This window comes from Anguilla anguilla, chromosome 15 (genome assembly GCF_013347855.1).
Source record: "Anguilla anguilla isolate fAngAng1 chromosome 15, fAngAng1.pri, whole genome shotgun sequence".
NCBI classification, from domain to species: Eukaryota; Metazoa; Chordata; class Actinopteri; order Anguilliformes; family Anguillidae; genus Anguilla; species Anguilla anguilla.
Genome location: NC_049215.1, coordinates 13,651,480 through 13,669,253, shown reverse-complemented (window position 1 = coordinate 13,669,253; position 17,774 = coordinate 13,651,480). Strand labels below are relative to the sequence as shown.

The 17,774-nt window shown below is 40.7% G+C and overlaps 1 long non-coding RNA gene across 1 annotated transcript; it reads right to left on the bottom strand.

Moving 5' to 3' along the window:
• Positions 1 to 12,655: 12,655 nt before the first annotated feature.
• LOC118213867 lies at positions 12,656 to 16,296 on the bottom strand. Its single transcript, XR_004762532.1, has 3 exons — positions 16,122 to 16,296; positions 15,692 to 15,799; positions 12,656 to 13,226 (listed from the first exon to the last, which is right to left on the bottom strand). It is a non-coding gene; the product is annotated as an uncharacterized LOC118213867 (long non-coding RNA).
• Positions 16,297 to 17,774: the final 1,478 nt, after the last annotated feature.

Genomic DNA, 17,774 nt, shown 5'->3' with positions numbered 1-17,774 from the left:
ATGGGGTGTGGAGCCAGGGCAATATGTCCCTACTTGTACAACAGCCTAATGGAAAATGGCACATTTTTAACCTTGGGGCACCCTCATTATGGGTGGGGTCATCTTACACTAAACTCCGTCCAATGATAATACTGCATTGGCAGCATTTTATAGCCAATGTATACCTTCAGCTGAGCTGAACTTTGATTTATGATCAATTCCACACAGTGCTTGAAATTGATTATCCTCTGGTAGTGTAGCTCAGGAAAAAAAAACCCTATCACAGAATGTGATAACGTGCATTTTCAGAACTTGAACATATCCAGAAATCTCAGATATCCCACCCTTAACAACATATTGATTCTATCATTACAGAACGGCGTGTTGTATCCAATCTCCAGAGCCCATGCCTGCATTCGCAATATGGCCTCTGGTTCACATATGTTCTGGAGAATTGGCTATGGGACTGCACAGCAGAGAGGGAGTAATAGGCTCTCTCCCAAGAAATGAATCAGTGGAATTAAAAACGGAAAATTACGGAATATCAATTGTGGTCGGCGAGGTGCAGTTCCCAGTTTTGTTTTGTTTTTTGTTTTGTTGAAGTAGCACATGTGGCTGTGTAATTTGTGAAGGAGGCTGGCAAAAAAGATTTGAGGATCTGTGATTCCACAGCATTGGCTTATGGTAAAAATCTCATCCTGTGAGAATGGATTATCTGAAACCTCTCTCACAACTGGCAGGAGGGATCATTGTATTATGCAGCTCACTTTAAATAAATCTTCACCCGTTTTTTAAATAAAGGGATGGGGGGAAGGGTAGAGAGAGAGAAAGCGTGATATTGCACTACCACCCGTTGCAGCAGTGCAAACACCTTTCCCAGTGTGACAATATGAATACTCCATATGCTGAGATTAACTGGGATTTTGCAAAAAGAAAAAAAAAAAAATATATATATATATATATACATACATACATATATATATATATATATATATATATATCATGGAATCATGATTCCGAGCAAAGTACCCACATTAAATCTTCATCACCATCATTATTACTGCATTGAGGAGTGGTAGCCATGCGTGTGCATGTATGTATTTATGTATGTATATCCTTCTTGTTGTATGTACATCTACATGTACGTGCAGAGCCCTCTAATGCAATCCTTGCCCTTGAGAAAGATGAACAAAGAAGGCTGCGTAAAATTAACAAGGACATGAGCTATATTGTCTGCTCTAAAAATGTCTTTATGCTAATACACCTGCTCAGAGAAAAAGCTTTGACACGTTTTAATGTTTATTTCCAAGGTGATGCGTGTCCCAATTATTCACGCGTCTAATAGTTCCCTTAAAGCTGAAATAAATCTTCATCACCGCACTACTTTTCCTGCACCACGGTGTGCCATATTGCAAGACGATAATCGCAAGCATACATCAAAATCAACAAAGAAATGCTGAAGTGGCCACAAAGTTACTGTTCAGCAATAGTCATTTCAGTCTCCAAAACTGGACACCATTTTCATTTGAAGGTGGCTATCCACAAATGGAGACGGAATTAAAGATTCTGTATGTAGGAATGGTCAAAGACCCCCCGCCCCCCAATATATTCATCAGTCTGATAAAACATTACAGGGACTATTCAGAAATGTTATCCTTGTGAAGGGAAGGTGCCCAAAAATAAAAAGAGGTAAAAAGGGGTGCAAATATTTGGAAAATATGTGTATCTTTTGAAAAGAGTATTATTTTGATTGTTTTCACTGAGTCGTTGTTAAAGTAGGCATTCCAACATGACTGCTAATTACAGTATAGCTCAGTACTTGTATTATTTATTGCATAGTCTTTTAAGAAGTTAATAGTTAACAGTTCAATAATTTTGGAGGGCGCAGTACATATATCATTTTTATTACTGCTGAATGTATTGAGGTACCTAATTTGTGCTGTTGATGGCCTTATCCACTTTATGACTAATGTGGCATGGCACTGCATGTTAAATACCGCCATAGACGTGGAGGCAGATACTTGTTAATGTCATTTGGCTGTTCTGTATTAAGACAAAAATAGTGAAATGAACTCCTTTTCCAGTATTTCCATACAGTTATCCACAAGAGAAACATACCTAAATCATATTAAAATGAGCATAAAGCCCAAAATTTATCTATTTATATGCAAACAATAATAAACATAAGCAATGATATTCATAGTGATTAACAGTGAACTGAAGAAGCTACAACACACCACATCAGAATCCACTTCATGATTTGTGTAAAAGTACATGACCAGTTGCATTTCTGCGAACAACAATGAGACCACAGCACGTCAGTTCTGACAGGTGCTGCAAGTTCTGACATTAGAACTGTGATGCCTGGAATAAGTAGGGTGAGCACCAATTAGCTTATAAGCTGTTTATAAAATAGCACAAGGTATAGTTTGCGTGATCAACAACAATCCACAGAGAATGATGGATTTTCTGGAAACTGCTAAAAATTCACAGAACCCAGAAGTATGATGGAGCCTATAATAAAGTATCTTCGACAACACACCAAGTAGACGATACTCCTATGTTGTTTTTATAAACTATATACCAGCTTCTAAGCTAACCCAGTCGCCTCTGTGTCTGTACTTGCTTTAGTTAGTTTAGATTTTTTTTTTTGCTGGATAATGTAGACGTCAATTTATCAACTCATTTTCTGCAAAGTGGTCCACACTCAAAATTCAGTTAATGTGTTAGACCCACTGCCACTGCTGAAGTAACCTTGTGAACAGAACCTTAGGGTTCAAAATTGGTGTTCTGACCCTGCTGGGGCCTTGCACCAATAATGAGGCGGTTGGAGTTTCCCCATTGAGCAAATCATAGCCCTCTTTTCTTCTTGCAAAACCAAGACACCAATCATATTTAACGTTAGAGAGATCTCAATTCCCCCCTCCCTACACACACACACACACACACACACACAAACTTGTGATGACTAATCAGCATGTCCAATTGCTTTTTGAATGATCACTGGCATTAAAATGAGTATCAATGAAAGCAGAACAGCCAGACATGAGATCGAGCCTTTCATGTACGCAGCACCCCTGGAGTGCCAACGGGCACGAGACGTCCATTTCCAGCCCTCAGAATAAATAAATGATGACATGAACAGATACATAAATAACATGGCTGCCGAGTCCTGGCGTGGACTGCCTCTCCGCGCTGCTGTTTGCGTATCAACCGTTGGCTCATGCACTCCAGCAAAGATCAATAAGTGCTTCTGCAAATCCGCTCATTGTGTTTATCCCTCCTTGTCTGTTCCCCCTCTCTCTCTCTCTCTCCCCCTCCCTTTCTCCCTCTCCCAACCTTGACTCCCGTCGGTTCGATGCAGTCGTCGGGTTAGGTTCCCCCGCACATTATTCAGATAGGCAGTGAGGTTCTCAGGGATTATTTGCAAAAACCGGCATCATCAGCCAAGGACATGCAGACATATAAGAGATGCAAACGAGGGATTATTCAGTCCAACCACTGTTGTGCTTGAAGCACAAATGTAACATAATACCTGTTTTAATTAATACAAAATGTACTCATTTTTTAAGTCTTCATATACATTTTTTTACTGCAGATGCTTGTTTGTCAATCTCACCATTTCTGTCCCATTCATCTTGGCTACCATCCCATCCCTACCGTCATCACTCATCTATTATGCAATTAATTTGGGTTAATGCATGAAATCTATATGCGTTCCTGATTTGAATTTCCCATCTGGGTTAGGGTAGGTAATGGACATTTAGAGCTCTAGCCATGTAACATTTACCCTCACTGGGCGGGGAATGTTGCTAGCCTGGCTTGGCCCTGGTGCTCATATAAGGAGCAAGCACTTATGCTCTCTTACATTTTAAGCTGCTCTACGAAAGCACATCTCTGAAATGAATGTAATGGCGGCTCGATTCTGCTCTAAATGTGACACCCGGAGAGGATGTTATTTGCGATTCGAGTCCAAGTTGAAATATACTATGAAATCTGCCTGGTAATTGTGTTTGTTGCCTTTATAAATGATTTGTGTATGTGCGTGTGCGTGAGTGTGTGCATATGTGTGCATGCATGTCTTATTCATTCATGTAATTATTCTGCACTGCATTCTTGGATTGGAGCCAACTTGTGGTCTCACTGCCAACCCTAACACCATCATTTTACACCTCTGAAATGAACATCAAATCTCTGACTTGTTACTGTGAATCTTCTGAAATTAAAATCTGCCTTCCCCTTTCCATCTATTACGCACAATGGGAAAATTATGTGGAACAGGAAATTGGGATGAATTTCCATGCATCATTATGACACGGTAGAAACGCTACTGAAATACAAAACACAGTGGTATTTTAAACTTGGCCAAACTGCGGTAGAGTGCATGAGAACTGATTTAATGTGCTATTCCTCAGGTTCGCCCTTTTTAATGCTCAGATCAAAAAACCTATTACCGAAGAGAAGACTTCCCCAGTCTGTGACACTGGCAGATCGCCATTCGATTTCAGCCTGATCTTTAGAACAATTTATACTTGTGGGGGAAGATGGCAAATTTTGATAGCTTTTCTCCAAAAACAGATTTTTATTACAAGTCTGGGGGTGCGTGCGCTCATTTGCATGAGCAAGTGAGTGTGCAACTCCATTTAAACAGTTCTACAGAAGTCAGAATGAGAATAAAAATGGTACTGGTGCACTGATCTGCTCAATATCGACAAATAACTTCCACACAACAGGGTGCACGTTGAGTACTTTCACAGTCTATAGCTATATATCTGTGTTTGCTTTCACACCCAGCCAACAATGCCACCACTCCTTCTGTCACAGAGTGTCTAAATCTATTTTAATCAAGCTGTGTACGGATTTAACAACTTCTGAACAAGTTCCACAAACGTAGATAAATGGGGCTGCTAGTCTCCATCAATTCTTTCAAAAATAAAATACGTGCATTCATACAGAGTTCTGAAATTTCATATGCACATAAGTGTTCAGATTTATCAATCATGCCTTTGTCTCAGATATATATGATTTTAGTAAAAATGTTGATAAGACAGATTCCTCTCAATTATGTACACATGAATGTTCACATTGAAGTTTAGGTTGAAACAATGCCCCTAACCCACTATATTTGGGGGAAACAAGGGCGTTTATTTTCTTTGATAACTTAGTGAAAATATTGCGAAGTATTTGAGAACTTGGAGATTTCTCAAATTTAAAAATCAAGGGGGAAAACCTTTCTTTGAGACTAAAACAGGCTTAACTGTGTCCAAGATAAACAATAACACCATAACAAACAAATGCATTTTGCAGCCTAGGAAACATGTTTTCAAACTGTGCAAAAAAAAAAAAAAAAAAAAAACATTAACACAGAAGTTCAATCCCCACTGAAACCCAACAATATAATTACTCTAATTATGATTACACAATACTACAAATTGTGCAATTATGGGCAATTGATGATATGGGACAAAAACCATTGCTTTCACCCATATAAAAAAAATATAATGACCTGCAATAAGGAACATGTTTATTATGCCATTCAGAAATACTATATCTGGATGGTGCCATGACAGATGACAGAGTGATGACATCTTCTGTGTTACATGTAAGGGTTACATTTCTGCAGATACTGCGATCTGAAATTAAATATGACAAACTGTTCATGTCATTAATAATAAAAAACTAAAGTTTTTCTATGATAAAATCAATAATTTTGTTTTTGTGCATAGTAGAAAGTGATCCATTTTACTCCATCTATTGGGTCTAAGCACTAAAAACTGGATCAATGATATTTGTTGTGTGCGTTTGTGTTTATTGTACGAAAATAATGGCAGATGTAGAGTCCAGCAAACAGACTGCTTTTTCAGTCATTCACTATCTAACCAAGGTTGCACATCTCCCTTTTGCTTCCATCATTGGACAATACAATGAATGTTCCCATTCATGGTTATGATTCAAAAAGTCTGAGAAAGTAACTAGAACAACTTAAACACTCGAAAGTTTGATTCATTTTGCTGAACTGCCTTGAACGTGCCAATTAATTTTAAAGAATCAAAATTCCCAACACTACTGATGGGTGAGGTACTAGGGAGTCACTGCCAGCTCTCACTGATGACATCACGGATGTGTGTGTCATCAGCCAATGAGCACCAGGGGGCTCACAGGGGGAGTCACTGCTGAAGGCTTGACTCATCTTCCAGAGACTGCCAGCAGGGCCATGGCTGGGTCCACTCTGTGACGGTTGATCTCAGTGGGACGCTGTTACTGACACGTCCATAAGTGAAGCCGCCGCCCACTGACACGCCCTCCAACACACATCCAGAGACAAAGGAAGTGATCTGCCTACAGTCAACGCCTAAACCTGAGCACGGGGCAGCCTGACAGGCTAACGCCCCCCAACGAAGTACACAACCCAGAGCTGTGCTCGGCTCCACTTCAACCCAATCAAAATTCCAAATGCTCATTTGTTGGGAAAATAAATCCGTGCAGAACATTGACAGATTTTTCCAATTTATGAATTCAATTTAAATCCATCCAAATTTATTAAATGACTCAACTGAGATGGAATTTTGGCCAACCCCGACTGGAACACGGCCAACAGCCCACGCAGCTGCACCAGGACATGGGGCAGACTGCACATTCCTGAGCTCAAGGGGCAACACGTGGTGAACGCAAAATGGAAACGCCCGGATGGATGAGGGATAGTAAGCACATGAGAAGCACACACAGGTTACCACACAGGCACAGAAAACCATTGGATGACCTTTCTATCATGATTGGTTGAGTCCTTTTTATATTAAAAAAAGAAAAGATGAATCTCTAAAACCTTTTGAATTACAAATCACTTACAAGACCTCTTAACACAATTGATGATCAGCTTTAATGAAAGCTGCAAGGTCCTCTCCAGTTTCTCAATGCGTATCCCAGCATGCACCAGGGCTGATCGTGCGCACACACACAGGTCAGTAGCCCCACGGCCTGGGTCCCCCTGGTGCTGAATAAAGTTGTTCACGTAGAGAAAATGCCTCTTTTCTTCTCTCTCTCTCAGAAACCTTGAGCACACAGATCTCTGCATTCTCCCTCACAGGCACAGCTAAATTCTGCTCTGAGCTACTGCCTCCCCACCTTAAAGCAGGCAGGTAGGTACACCAGCATGGGTGTGGCCTACAGGCCAGGCTAAAGGGCTGCAGAGCTGTGGGCTCTTCCTGCTCCCTCACCCGCACACCTGTCCGCAGGAAAGATCGCTGCCTTTTCCTCCTCCCCTCCTCCCCTCTCAGCAGATGGTGGGGTATGACCACCTGAGTCGGGGTCACTCTCAGGAACAGAGGAGCCGGAGAAGAAAAGCAAAAAATAAACTCCGCGCACAACGAGGTCCTTCACATCCGCAATACAGCCAGGCCCGAATCTCCCCTTAGGAAACGCGCAAATCCTGCATTTCCAGCACAAAGCAGACAGCGCTCGCAGCGAGCCAGAAACGGACAAGAGACAAAAAAAAGCCGCCATTCTCAAAGGAGGCTTACAAGCAGCATTAAAGGCAATGATAACAGAGCACAAGAGGCCTGAGGACATTAATTATTAACCGGATTTATATGCCTTTCATCCATCGCCACTGCAGCAAAGGAGTGGGAGACACTAACCTCGGCCACCGCCAATCAGTCGCTCTGACCCGGGGGACCCATCTAACAGCCCCGCTCCCGCTACACCTGAGCCCAGGGCTGGCCACGCACACAGACACGGCTACAAGCGGGTATGCCCTCCGAACAACATTTGTGTATTTCTATATCGTCCATTTCCATATTTCAAAATGCACATAAAGACCAAATAAAACTGGTCTGGATTGCACATGCTTTGTAATGCAGTGATCCTTGCGATTATTAAATACATATTATGTTGTACAGTTAGTCATATTATGTACTATATATTTAGTAGTACTTCTTTTACAGATCTATGATATAATGGAAACACAATTTTGACACATTTTTACATACTAGTGCATAAAATATTTGCTGGAATCCATAGTGAGTGTTGGACAAAGGTGTGACTCCAGATGGAGAAAGGGGCCCTCAGTCCCTTAACCACAGGGTGGTCATTATCACGGCCTTTAGAAATGGCAACACTCAGCCCTATAGAATACAAATGACAGACCCAGTCTACCTGCTCCGGGTTTCCATCTGGTTTTGATCAATCCTGGACCAGTCCAGGCTAAAGCCGTCTTTTAGACTGAATTTACCTGCAGCAACCAGGGCAGAACTCTCTGATATGAGCCCATTATATCAGCTTCACTATCCTCACCTGACCGCATTAAAGCACACCCAAATGCCTCCCGTGCCAGAGGGCACACTGTGCTGAGCTCTTTAATAAAAATAAGGAAGAGCGGAGCTGGGCTCCATTGCAGTGGATGCTGTTTTCCACACCACAGCTTGCGCACATTTCACATTCACCGTCTTTATTTTCATCTCATTGCTTCTACAGTGGTCCCTGGCTGCCACTTAATTGGGCCATGAATAGCTAACATCACACAATGAAGAACAATACAGTTGTCCACAAGTACCATAGATCAAACCATGACCACGATAGACTGGTCCGTGAAAGCCATAGATTCAACAATGAGAACCACTGGTTGGTCCAGGAGTACCATAGATCAAACCACGAGCACCATTGTTTGGTCCATAAGTACCACAGATTGGTCCAGAAATACTAGAAATTGGTCCATGAGTACCACAGATATTTGGCACACTACATGATGATTAGGGACCTGACAATTGTGTGTGAGAGTCAGACTGTCACAGTCAGCCATCAGGCCTTACTCTGTCACGGTGAATATGCCATTAGTATACGAAAAACAATGTTTTACCTGAGCTGCTTTTATCTAAAACATGCCATCAAACGTGATTGCAGCAAACACTCAAACAATGGCAGCAGTAATGATTTAATTAGTCATTTACACGCCAAAATATTTCATTTTTCTTGATGCAACCAAGATCTGCTGGTAATGTTTTCTGCAAATTACACAAGTGTTTCCACTTGCCTTCATGCACAATTAAACCAGTCATTTCACATTTTCCCCAATTGACAACTTAATGGTTAAAATGTTCAGGTCTACCGCTTTTCCGAAGTCGGCTAACTTTCATTTTTATGTGCTCAATGCTTAGTTCCTTTAGGCAAATAAGACTGAATTGGTCACATGCATTAATGAGAGAGAGAGTGAGAGGAAAAACAGAGAGTGGGGGAAGAGAGAAAGTGGGGCAGAGTGAAAAATAGAGAGAAAGGGAAGATGAGGTTGAAAGTCCATGCAGGTGAAGCCTGTGTTCTGTTAGCCATGCACTGGCCCATGAAACGAGACTCTCAGGTGCCCAGCGACCTGCAGGGGATTTACCCAACGTGCTTTAAAGCAGAAGGACATGCAGAATAAGCCCAGCAGTTGCCAGGCAACTAAATATCAGCTACCATGAGCAAATCCTGTTCAGGTCAGAGTTAGGCAGACTGGCCTACTCATGAGCGATACACAGGTGAATCACATTTGTACTCACCTGTAATCATCTACCCCCAGGCTCTACAGAAATACACCATTGCGATTCCATGTATCAGAATACAACATGCACGGTTAAAAACAGAGTACATCATGCCAAATGTGTCACAAAGCCATTGGCTCACACACTGGAGGCCCTTCTTATGTAGTTCATTCTACCCTATCATTAAACTATCATCATCCACCAATAAGCATCAACCATTGTATTAAAAAAAATAAATAAATAAAATACTTGTTAATTGCATGCCAGTTTATTTCTGGGCTTCTCATGTGACCACATACGGTATGTGAAGGCTTTACACTGCTTACATTATGCATCTCCTTTGAGCAGATTTAATATAAAGAAGTTCACGCTTGAGCTCTGAAGTGCTCTACCTCCCCCTAGTGTTGAAAGGTGACATCACAGTAATAGTTGAAGGGCAATCAAATTACTGAGAAGTGTGGTCAAACGGATGAAACTGGGAATGCTTTTATTACAACATTTTAGTGCGTGGCATGACCATGCTTTCAGGCTGGAAAACAAGTTCACCCCTCAAGCAAAATGTTTTTATCATTCAATGACTTCATAGATCAATGCAGACATCTTACCAATTAGTGGATATCGTCATGTACATAATCTTGTTATGGGTATCCCCTGAGAAAATATTAACTCCAGAGTTTTTTTTTCCCAAGCACTGGGGCTACAGACTCTTAATGGCCTCTGCATGTTTTCAGAGGCAATTAAGACCAATTAAATGCACACTTTTCTGATGGCAGATCCCTGGGATTCCTCATCTCCAGTCAGTGGTTCTGAAGTGTATAATAATGGCAACAAAACAAACCCATTACAGAGGCCACTGAAGGATTGCTTTTTTTGTTTGTTTTTTACAGGTTAAACTTTAAATTTATTATGTTAAATTTATAGCGTACTATTTATAGAATGGTTTATGAAAATAATGTACTGTGTGTAAACAGGAAATGTTGTAATTTATTTATCGGTCTCCTTTGAAAAGGTGTGCTGACACTGATACAGTGCAGATGCAAACCGTTACTTGTCACAATTTTTTTGATGTAAAAAAAGAAAAAATACTTTTCATTTGTCAATTATCAATGTACCAACAGTACATCTCCAGCAGGCTGCATTTTGTCCAAAGGTCACCAGCTGAAAGATTTGGCAATGCCTACTAAAATCTCCCATGTACAACCAATTTTGTACCTTTCCATTTTATCTCAATGTGCCTTAAAAGTAGCACAAAAATGAAACCTGTGAAAAATGGACCCATGGAGAGTGCTCCATGGTTTGTTGCTGGTGCTGATAGTTTTCAACATTATGAGGGCCTCATGAGTATATGAGTCTTGTTATGGCCATACCATAGCAAACAGCATGTTGAGAGAACAGATATCACTGGGGAAATTCCAGCATGTTACATTAGTAACACTCAGAACACTATAATACTACCATTCCCTTCAAACTTGAAGCATTACTATTTAAAACCAATAGTGTGATTTCGCTTAAGGCTTCAGTTTGGTTGCACTTCTTTTTTCCCCCAATGAAACATTGTCTATACCACGTTAAGCAGTCTTTACCACCATATAAGTTCTGTATTGTCAAATCCTACACTTGCAAGTTGCATTTTGCTGCCAAATGGATTCTCTTAATGTACCGATTTTGTTTGGTGTGTAAACTTAATTGCTTTTAATTATGGCAAGAAAATGCATCCAAGCTGCTGTATAATTTTTATCTCAAATCAATTCTGAGCTTGGCATAATTACACCTAATTCTTTATTGAGGTTTGAGAAATAAACAGGTTGGATGTGGGAGGTCTGTAGAAATGACATTAATTAACTTCTATTGATCGCCAAGTACCCCAATAATCAAGAAGTAAAGGCGAAAAACCTGTGAGACTGAACAAGTCTTTTTTTCTAATTTATGCAACATTTCATTTACTCTCTTTTACTGCTTCCTGCTTTATCACCTTGGTAATCTTGTTGTTAATTAAAAACCAGAACAATCTGGTGCTAGCAGAAAATGGAGAAGCCATTGTTTGAAGGTTGGGTGCTATGAATGATCTTAATCAGAGGAAAACTAATTAAAGTTGTACTCCAGAGCTGAGAGGAAAAGGTGCTTAATTTGTTTTGCTCCTTTTTTTCCTTTGGATTCCCAAAGTGTAAACTGTGACATGTTGAACTAGAAAGGAAATTGTGCACTTAATTGTTCCAATGGCACCAGAAGAGGACTCCAAGGTGACTTGACCAGAAGGAATGCTATAGAGTGTGTGCTGTAAGTGGCGGTGCGTGTGTGTGTGTGTGTGTGTGTGATGGATTGGGGGGGGGGGGGGGGTTGTACTCAGCTTAATCTCTGCCAGAATAGATAGTCTTGTAATTTGTATCCAGGATTGTGGAAGCGTTATCCCTTTAAAGTAAGCAAATTGGGTAGCAAGTCGGCCATGATGACAGATTTGATATCACCGTTTCCTTTAAAGCCTCAGTTTAATCAGTGAAATAAATCCATTCTTATGAATCACGGACAAGGGGTGATAACTGTTCTGGTACAAAATGGCTGCAATATTTACATTAAGTATGCCAGGGTTGGGTTGTGTTAAAGCAGAATCTAGTCTTGGGAGTAAAGGACTACTGTACTCCAGGGGTACTGTGAACACTGACATTCAAAATAAACATATTAGAATTATTGATTGTTTTCGGATCACATGCCAAAACCCTTTCCTCTGTTTGGCAGTCTTAAAATACATATTTATATATAGTCATTGGACAGACACTTTTAACTGAAACTCATTATTTCCAAATATAACAAGGGCAGCAACAACTACGAGAATAGAGTAGATAGATTGACTTTCTTAGGCTCACTGAAGTTCTTTTTTAAATATTTCAGTCTTTCAAAATTCACAATTCAGCCAACGACACTGGTATCTCTACTGCAATTACTGCAAGTAATAATTACAATGGGGAAATCAATGCAATCACTGGTAGAGTTAATTTGGAAACACTGAACTGACAGCTCATTTTGGCATAAGCAATGGACCCTTTTAAATACATTCCTGTCTCTGTTAACTCTTCATATTTGTATTGGCTGAAATCGATGAGGTGCGCAATTTATCTTTTTACATGAATCATCTGACGAACAAACATCCTCAAGCAGGGTAATTTATTCATCATACATATTTCATGTCAATTAATGCATTTATGCTGGATGTTTAGCGAGACAATTCAACTGAAGTTCCTCACTGAAGGGTAAAAGTGGTTCTTATAGGATCTAAACCTGCCACACTATGATTATACATACAGCTTTTCAACAAACATGCTACTATCCAGGATAGGAAGAGATTACAACAAATTCTTTACAAACACTAAATACTCAGGTCCATGTTCTAAATATTAAAAGCCCTTAGAAGCTTGACATAGAATCTGAAATATTTAATGTATCTCCTGAAAATTCATAAAGGCATGTTTAAGTACAGTGTTGTTGTAATAGATGTGCCTGTACTGTAAAGCAGCACTGGGAACTTATTTTATCAACCATACCTTCCTGTCCAGAGGCAGAAATGACAGATGTGAGATAGTACTTCAGTATCTGGAACTCAACAGAATCTGTGAAATTAATAAAACTGTTTTATTTGAGAGCTTGTGCATTATACATATGATATTTTTAGGTATTATCTTCCAACAATTGTGGATGTCCTCTGTTCGGCTTGATTGTAAGTTCATTCTTCGGCTTCGTCAGTGTCTTCAAAGAAAATTGGAAACGATCAGACCTTCGGAATGCGCGCTACAATGCAATCCACCTTTCAATTAAAATGACTTCCCCGTGTCTTCTTCCATTAAGAAACACACACTGCATTAATTTGAGCTCCTTTACCGCAATGCAATCAGTCGAGTACAGACGCTTCGCTTTAGAACGGATTTCTTATTGGAATTCGACCAAATATTTAATGGGCGACGGCAATGAACCCATCTATTTCTTTTAAAATAAATGTTACCAGTCACCTCCCTCCGACGGGCAGGACGAGATTGTCTCTTCGAAAATCGGCTTCCCTTGCCACAGGCGCAGCAGCCCAGCGAGTACACCTAAGCCTTAACCTTCCAAGAGGTTAACCAATATTTGTGTTAAAATGTGCACATCTGGCACACAACGGTTTGGTTGAGAAGTCGACATGTCACTTCAGTACACTTGGCGCTCTCAGTAGTGTGTGGTAGATAGGAGACTACGCACATAGTAGGCAGCCTACGCTGTTCCCGTAAAGAAAAAAGCGTGATTCGTGTTCTTTGGTGTCATTTTGTGGTTACTCTGCTTGGAAACTACGAATGAAGTTCACGTGAACACCAGACCTATCAGCCTGCAGGAGGCAGGACAGCCCCGATTTTTCTCGCCTGCTTAAGTCATGGAAATAAAAACAGTACACTATCTTTGTAGATATTTTACGTAAATGGATGCCTACTATTAAAAATGTAAACATTTACATTTCCAGCATCTGGCAGGTTATCAAGAGAGTCCTCCACAAAGTAAATATGTAATAAGTAAAATATTTGCTCCATTGGCTTTTGATTTCAATAAGTCATGCCGCTTGGGGTCGCAGCATGAACATCTGAACTTACCATTTTGTTGAGAAAGCCAAGACATGTTTGAAGAGGGGTATGTCTTCGACACAAAGGCACCGATGGGCAAATTGAGAACACCATAAGACTTTTCATATAGTAGGAATCGTCAATGACACCGAGATTTTTTTATGTTTATAGTGAATGTTCGCATCCGTAGTATACATGAATTGAAATTCCGAGCGAATAAGCAGGCATACGTTTGGCAGTATCCACAAGGTGGCAGCATAGTCACGTGTTATGACAGCACATAAAGCGTTGAGATGTTTTAGAATAAAAATTAACTGAGGAATGACCTTCGGTCAAATTTCCAAGGTCTTAAGTGTTTCCATTAAAATTGTTTCAAATATTATTTCTGATATTCTACTTCAGCTAAGTGAAAGCAGGTAATCTGTACCCAATACAAAATTTAAGTGCCAAAACCAATAATGATCAAGCAGGTAACCAAACACACACATAAACCACAATTACATCAACCGATATTCCACTATATGAGGTAATGGCTTTCTGTTGACTTCCTACACACTCTCATCAGTGTGATACACACATGCTGAAAAATCGGGAATAGTATCTCAGGGAAATAATAGGTGGTGCATTAACTGTGATGCAAAGCCTCAAAACATCGACTCTGCAATGACAACCTCGGTGGATAAAATGTTGTCCAATGAGTAGCCTTTAAATTAGCCCAAACCACAGGCGGGCAACCCTTGTCCTGGACTCCCAGAGATGGTCCTGTTTTTGCTCCATCAATATTTATATAACTATAGAACTCAATTCATTCCAATTAATCATGTTCAATGAATGTAGGCGACCATGTGCTGGAAGCACTCCCTGTTTCACAATTCAGAATATTCAGGCTGAGACTTTTAATCATCCATCAAACACTTGTGTTCAAGCTCAGATTCAACAAAAACAAGAGACATCACTTGCACTCCAAGACCACAGGTGCCAAGATGAAAGTGAGGCAAACCAGAACACACAGGTCACCATGCACTGACAGTCCAATGAATAAAGCGTTTAAACTTAACGCACACAAGGTTAGCTAGGGGCCTCAGGCACCAAATGCGTTTGAAGGGGTACTTAAATTATACTCATATTCCAGCTGGACATTCCACATAGTTTTCATGCAACACATTCAATATCATTTATGCATACAAAGTTAAAATGCTTGTGTGTGTGTGTGTGTGTGCGTGCGTGCATGCATCGTGCGTGCATGCATGCATGCAAGATTGTTTCCAAAACCATGTCCCAGTTCCCAGTCCCTGGACGCATCCCTGAATGTGCAGTCATACTGCTCAAACAACTGCATGGAAGGCAAATTGTAGCACTTGGCAGTTCCATTTAAATGTTACTGTTGACCGTTTGAATCTTTCCATTATGATCCTATTAAGCAGAAGATTAAGATTAAGTAGGCTGTTAAATGTGTCTGGACGGGACATTTCCCTAAATCATTTTCCCTAGTGAGTCAGACTTGAAAATATTTATATGCTTTGTATGAACTCCCCCATTTCCACAAAGTCACTAAGAGCAGTTTCAGTTTGCTATCCCACGGCCAGGAATCATGTATTGCTTTTATTTACAAGTATAAATGCCTACCCATTGAGCTGGCTTCTCTCTCGGATAATCTGCTGCCGTCATTTCTGTCGGAGGGTCTTCGGCGATGGCCCAGCTCCCAGTGTTGCTTCCTTGCTGCACGATCTCATTCTGTTAATGTAGGGAAATTAACACAATAATGGGCCAACTAATATGAGCGTAGACCCACTCTTTTGCCTTTGGACAGACATAGGTCACAATTTATCTAGCTGCATTGAAACTGATTGCGCGTTTCCCTTGCACCTGTTGGAACAGGTCACATAGCTAACTGCTTGAACTATGAACTAACCTACTTCTGTGCTGAATGGCCGTAAACAATTTTTTTAAAAACAACCCGGCAATTGCGCATATCACATTAATGAGCTCCGGCTGGCTAAATATCATCTACTTTAATACAGTTACGTTCAAAATCAGTATCCCCACTTAGACTTACTTATGTGTGTGAGTTTGCACCTTACTGCGTGCCTCACTCCGACCAAAGCGTCGGCAGGAAATTGCAATCAAAGAGTGCAAGAACAGCCGTAAGCTGGGATCTACCACTTCGGGGGAACGGGGGTGCACTGTCTTGTTCGGTTGGTCTTACTCCTCGTTAAGTCTGACGACAATACAAATATTTAAATGAGAAAAAGAATGGTGTTTAATTCAAAGTGGCTCCTTTCTCAATGTAACCGGGACAAGATTTTGTAGGTAAACTGACGGAGCGTAGGCTATGTGCTCCTCAAAGTGAATGGCCACGACGAGGCCCACGTAGGCCTACTGTGCATTGCCTAATCAAGCTTGCCCAAGCTTGTTCCTTCTAGTGCATGTGATACGTCGCCTATGTTTACTTTATTGTGGTCTAGGCCTACTATACTTAAATATGTTGCCTAAGTGTTTATGCACTGGGTCTTTATAGGTCTCATTTACTACATGTGTAGGCCTACTCAACACAAAAATAGCTGTTTCTGTAAAATGGTGTAACATATAGCCTACACCTGTTGATACCATGAAATAAAAGCTGTTTGTCTATACTTTTGATCTCAAATCCAAATCCCTTAAGTAGACCATAGCAAAAATATTTTTTGTTTTGACATAGATCTAGACAGAAACCACCTGCAAAGTAATCATATATTGTCTAACGACTATTATGGCATCGAAATGCGAGTCCAGGAGGACAGTATGTCGAACTTTGATTGGTCAAAGAGCTGGACAGAGAAGCGAAAGAATCGTACACCTTTCCATTGATGGAATCTGATGAAGGTCGACTATCCGAAGTTCGGGACTGTGGTCATTCATGCCAATATCCAGGAAGTCAACGAGCACAGCTTCCTCAAAATGTAACTATATGGGGTCGCTACACGCCTTTGACCCAGACGAATTCACTAATGTTTACATTGTTTAGAGAGGTTATGGAACAAGTGTCTGCAGAGACAAAGGGAATCTATAAAATCGAAAATGCATGAACGAAAATGCGCCTGATATACAGGCCTACGTCACAAAATTTGAGCATAATCGGGTCGAATTTATTCCTGAGCCGAAGAGAGTTTCAGGGCTCTGATCAGGACCTCGGACAGAGACTCCTGGAATCCTGACAGGAATGGGCAAAATGGTTTTTACGAACACGAACATTTCAAGCTGCACCAAGCACCAAGCGCACGACAATGGTTTCATGTCCCCGACCACCGCAGCTTTAGATCGAGAGAGAATATAACTTCACTGTAGCAGCAGGAGTCAAGGGGTGCCCCGAGCCCAGAACAACCAAGCATTGCTCCGTGCGTGTGACCAGCAACCTGCCCGCTTTCTGTAAATCAATCCATGAAGTTTCATGAGAACAGAACTATGTCGCCAGTGCATAGCCTATACATGCAAACGCACGGTCGGGTCAAAACGCTGACATAACCAAATTCATCGATGGACAATGGAAAACTTCTGTCAACCTTACTGTCGGTTGATCCTGTCTCGGGTCCCTATCATTCTTCAAGGTCATTCAATTACTAAATGACCAAATAAATCAAAATGTAAGCTGACCAACTGCCGAGTGTTTGTGGATCTCCAAGTTTCTAAAAACGGCATCAATTAGTATAAAATCAATAGACAAGAATAGTAC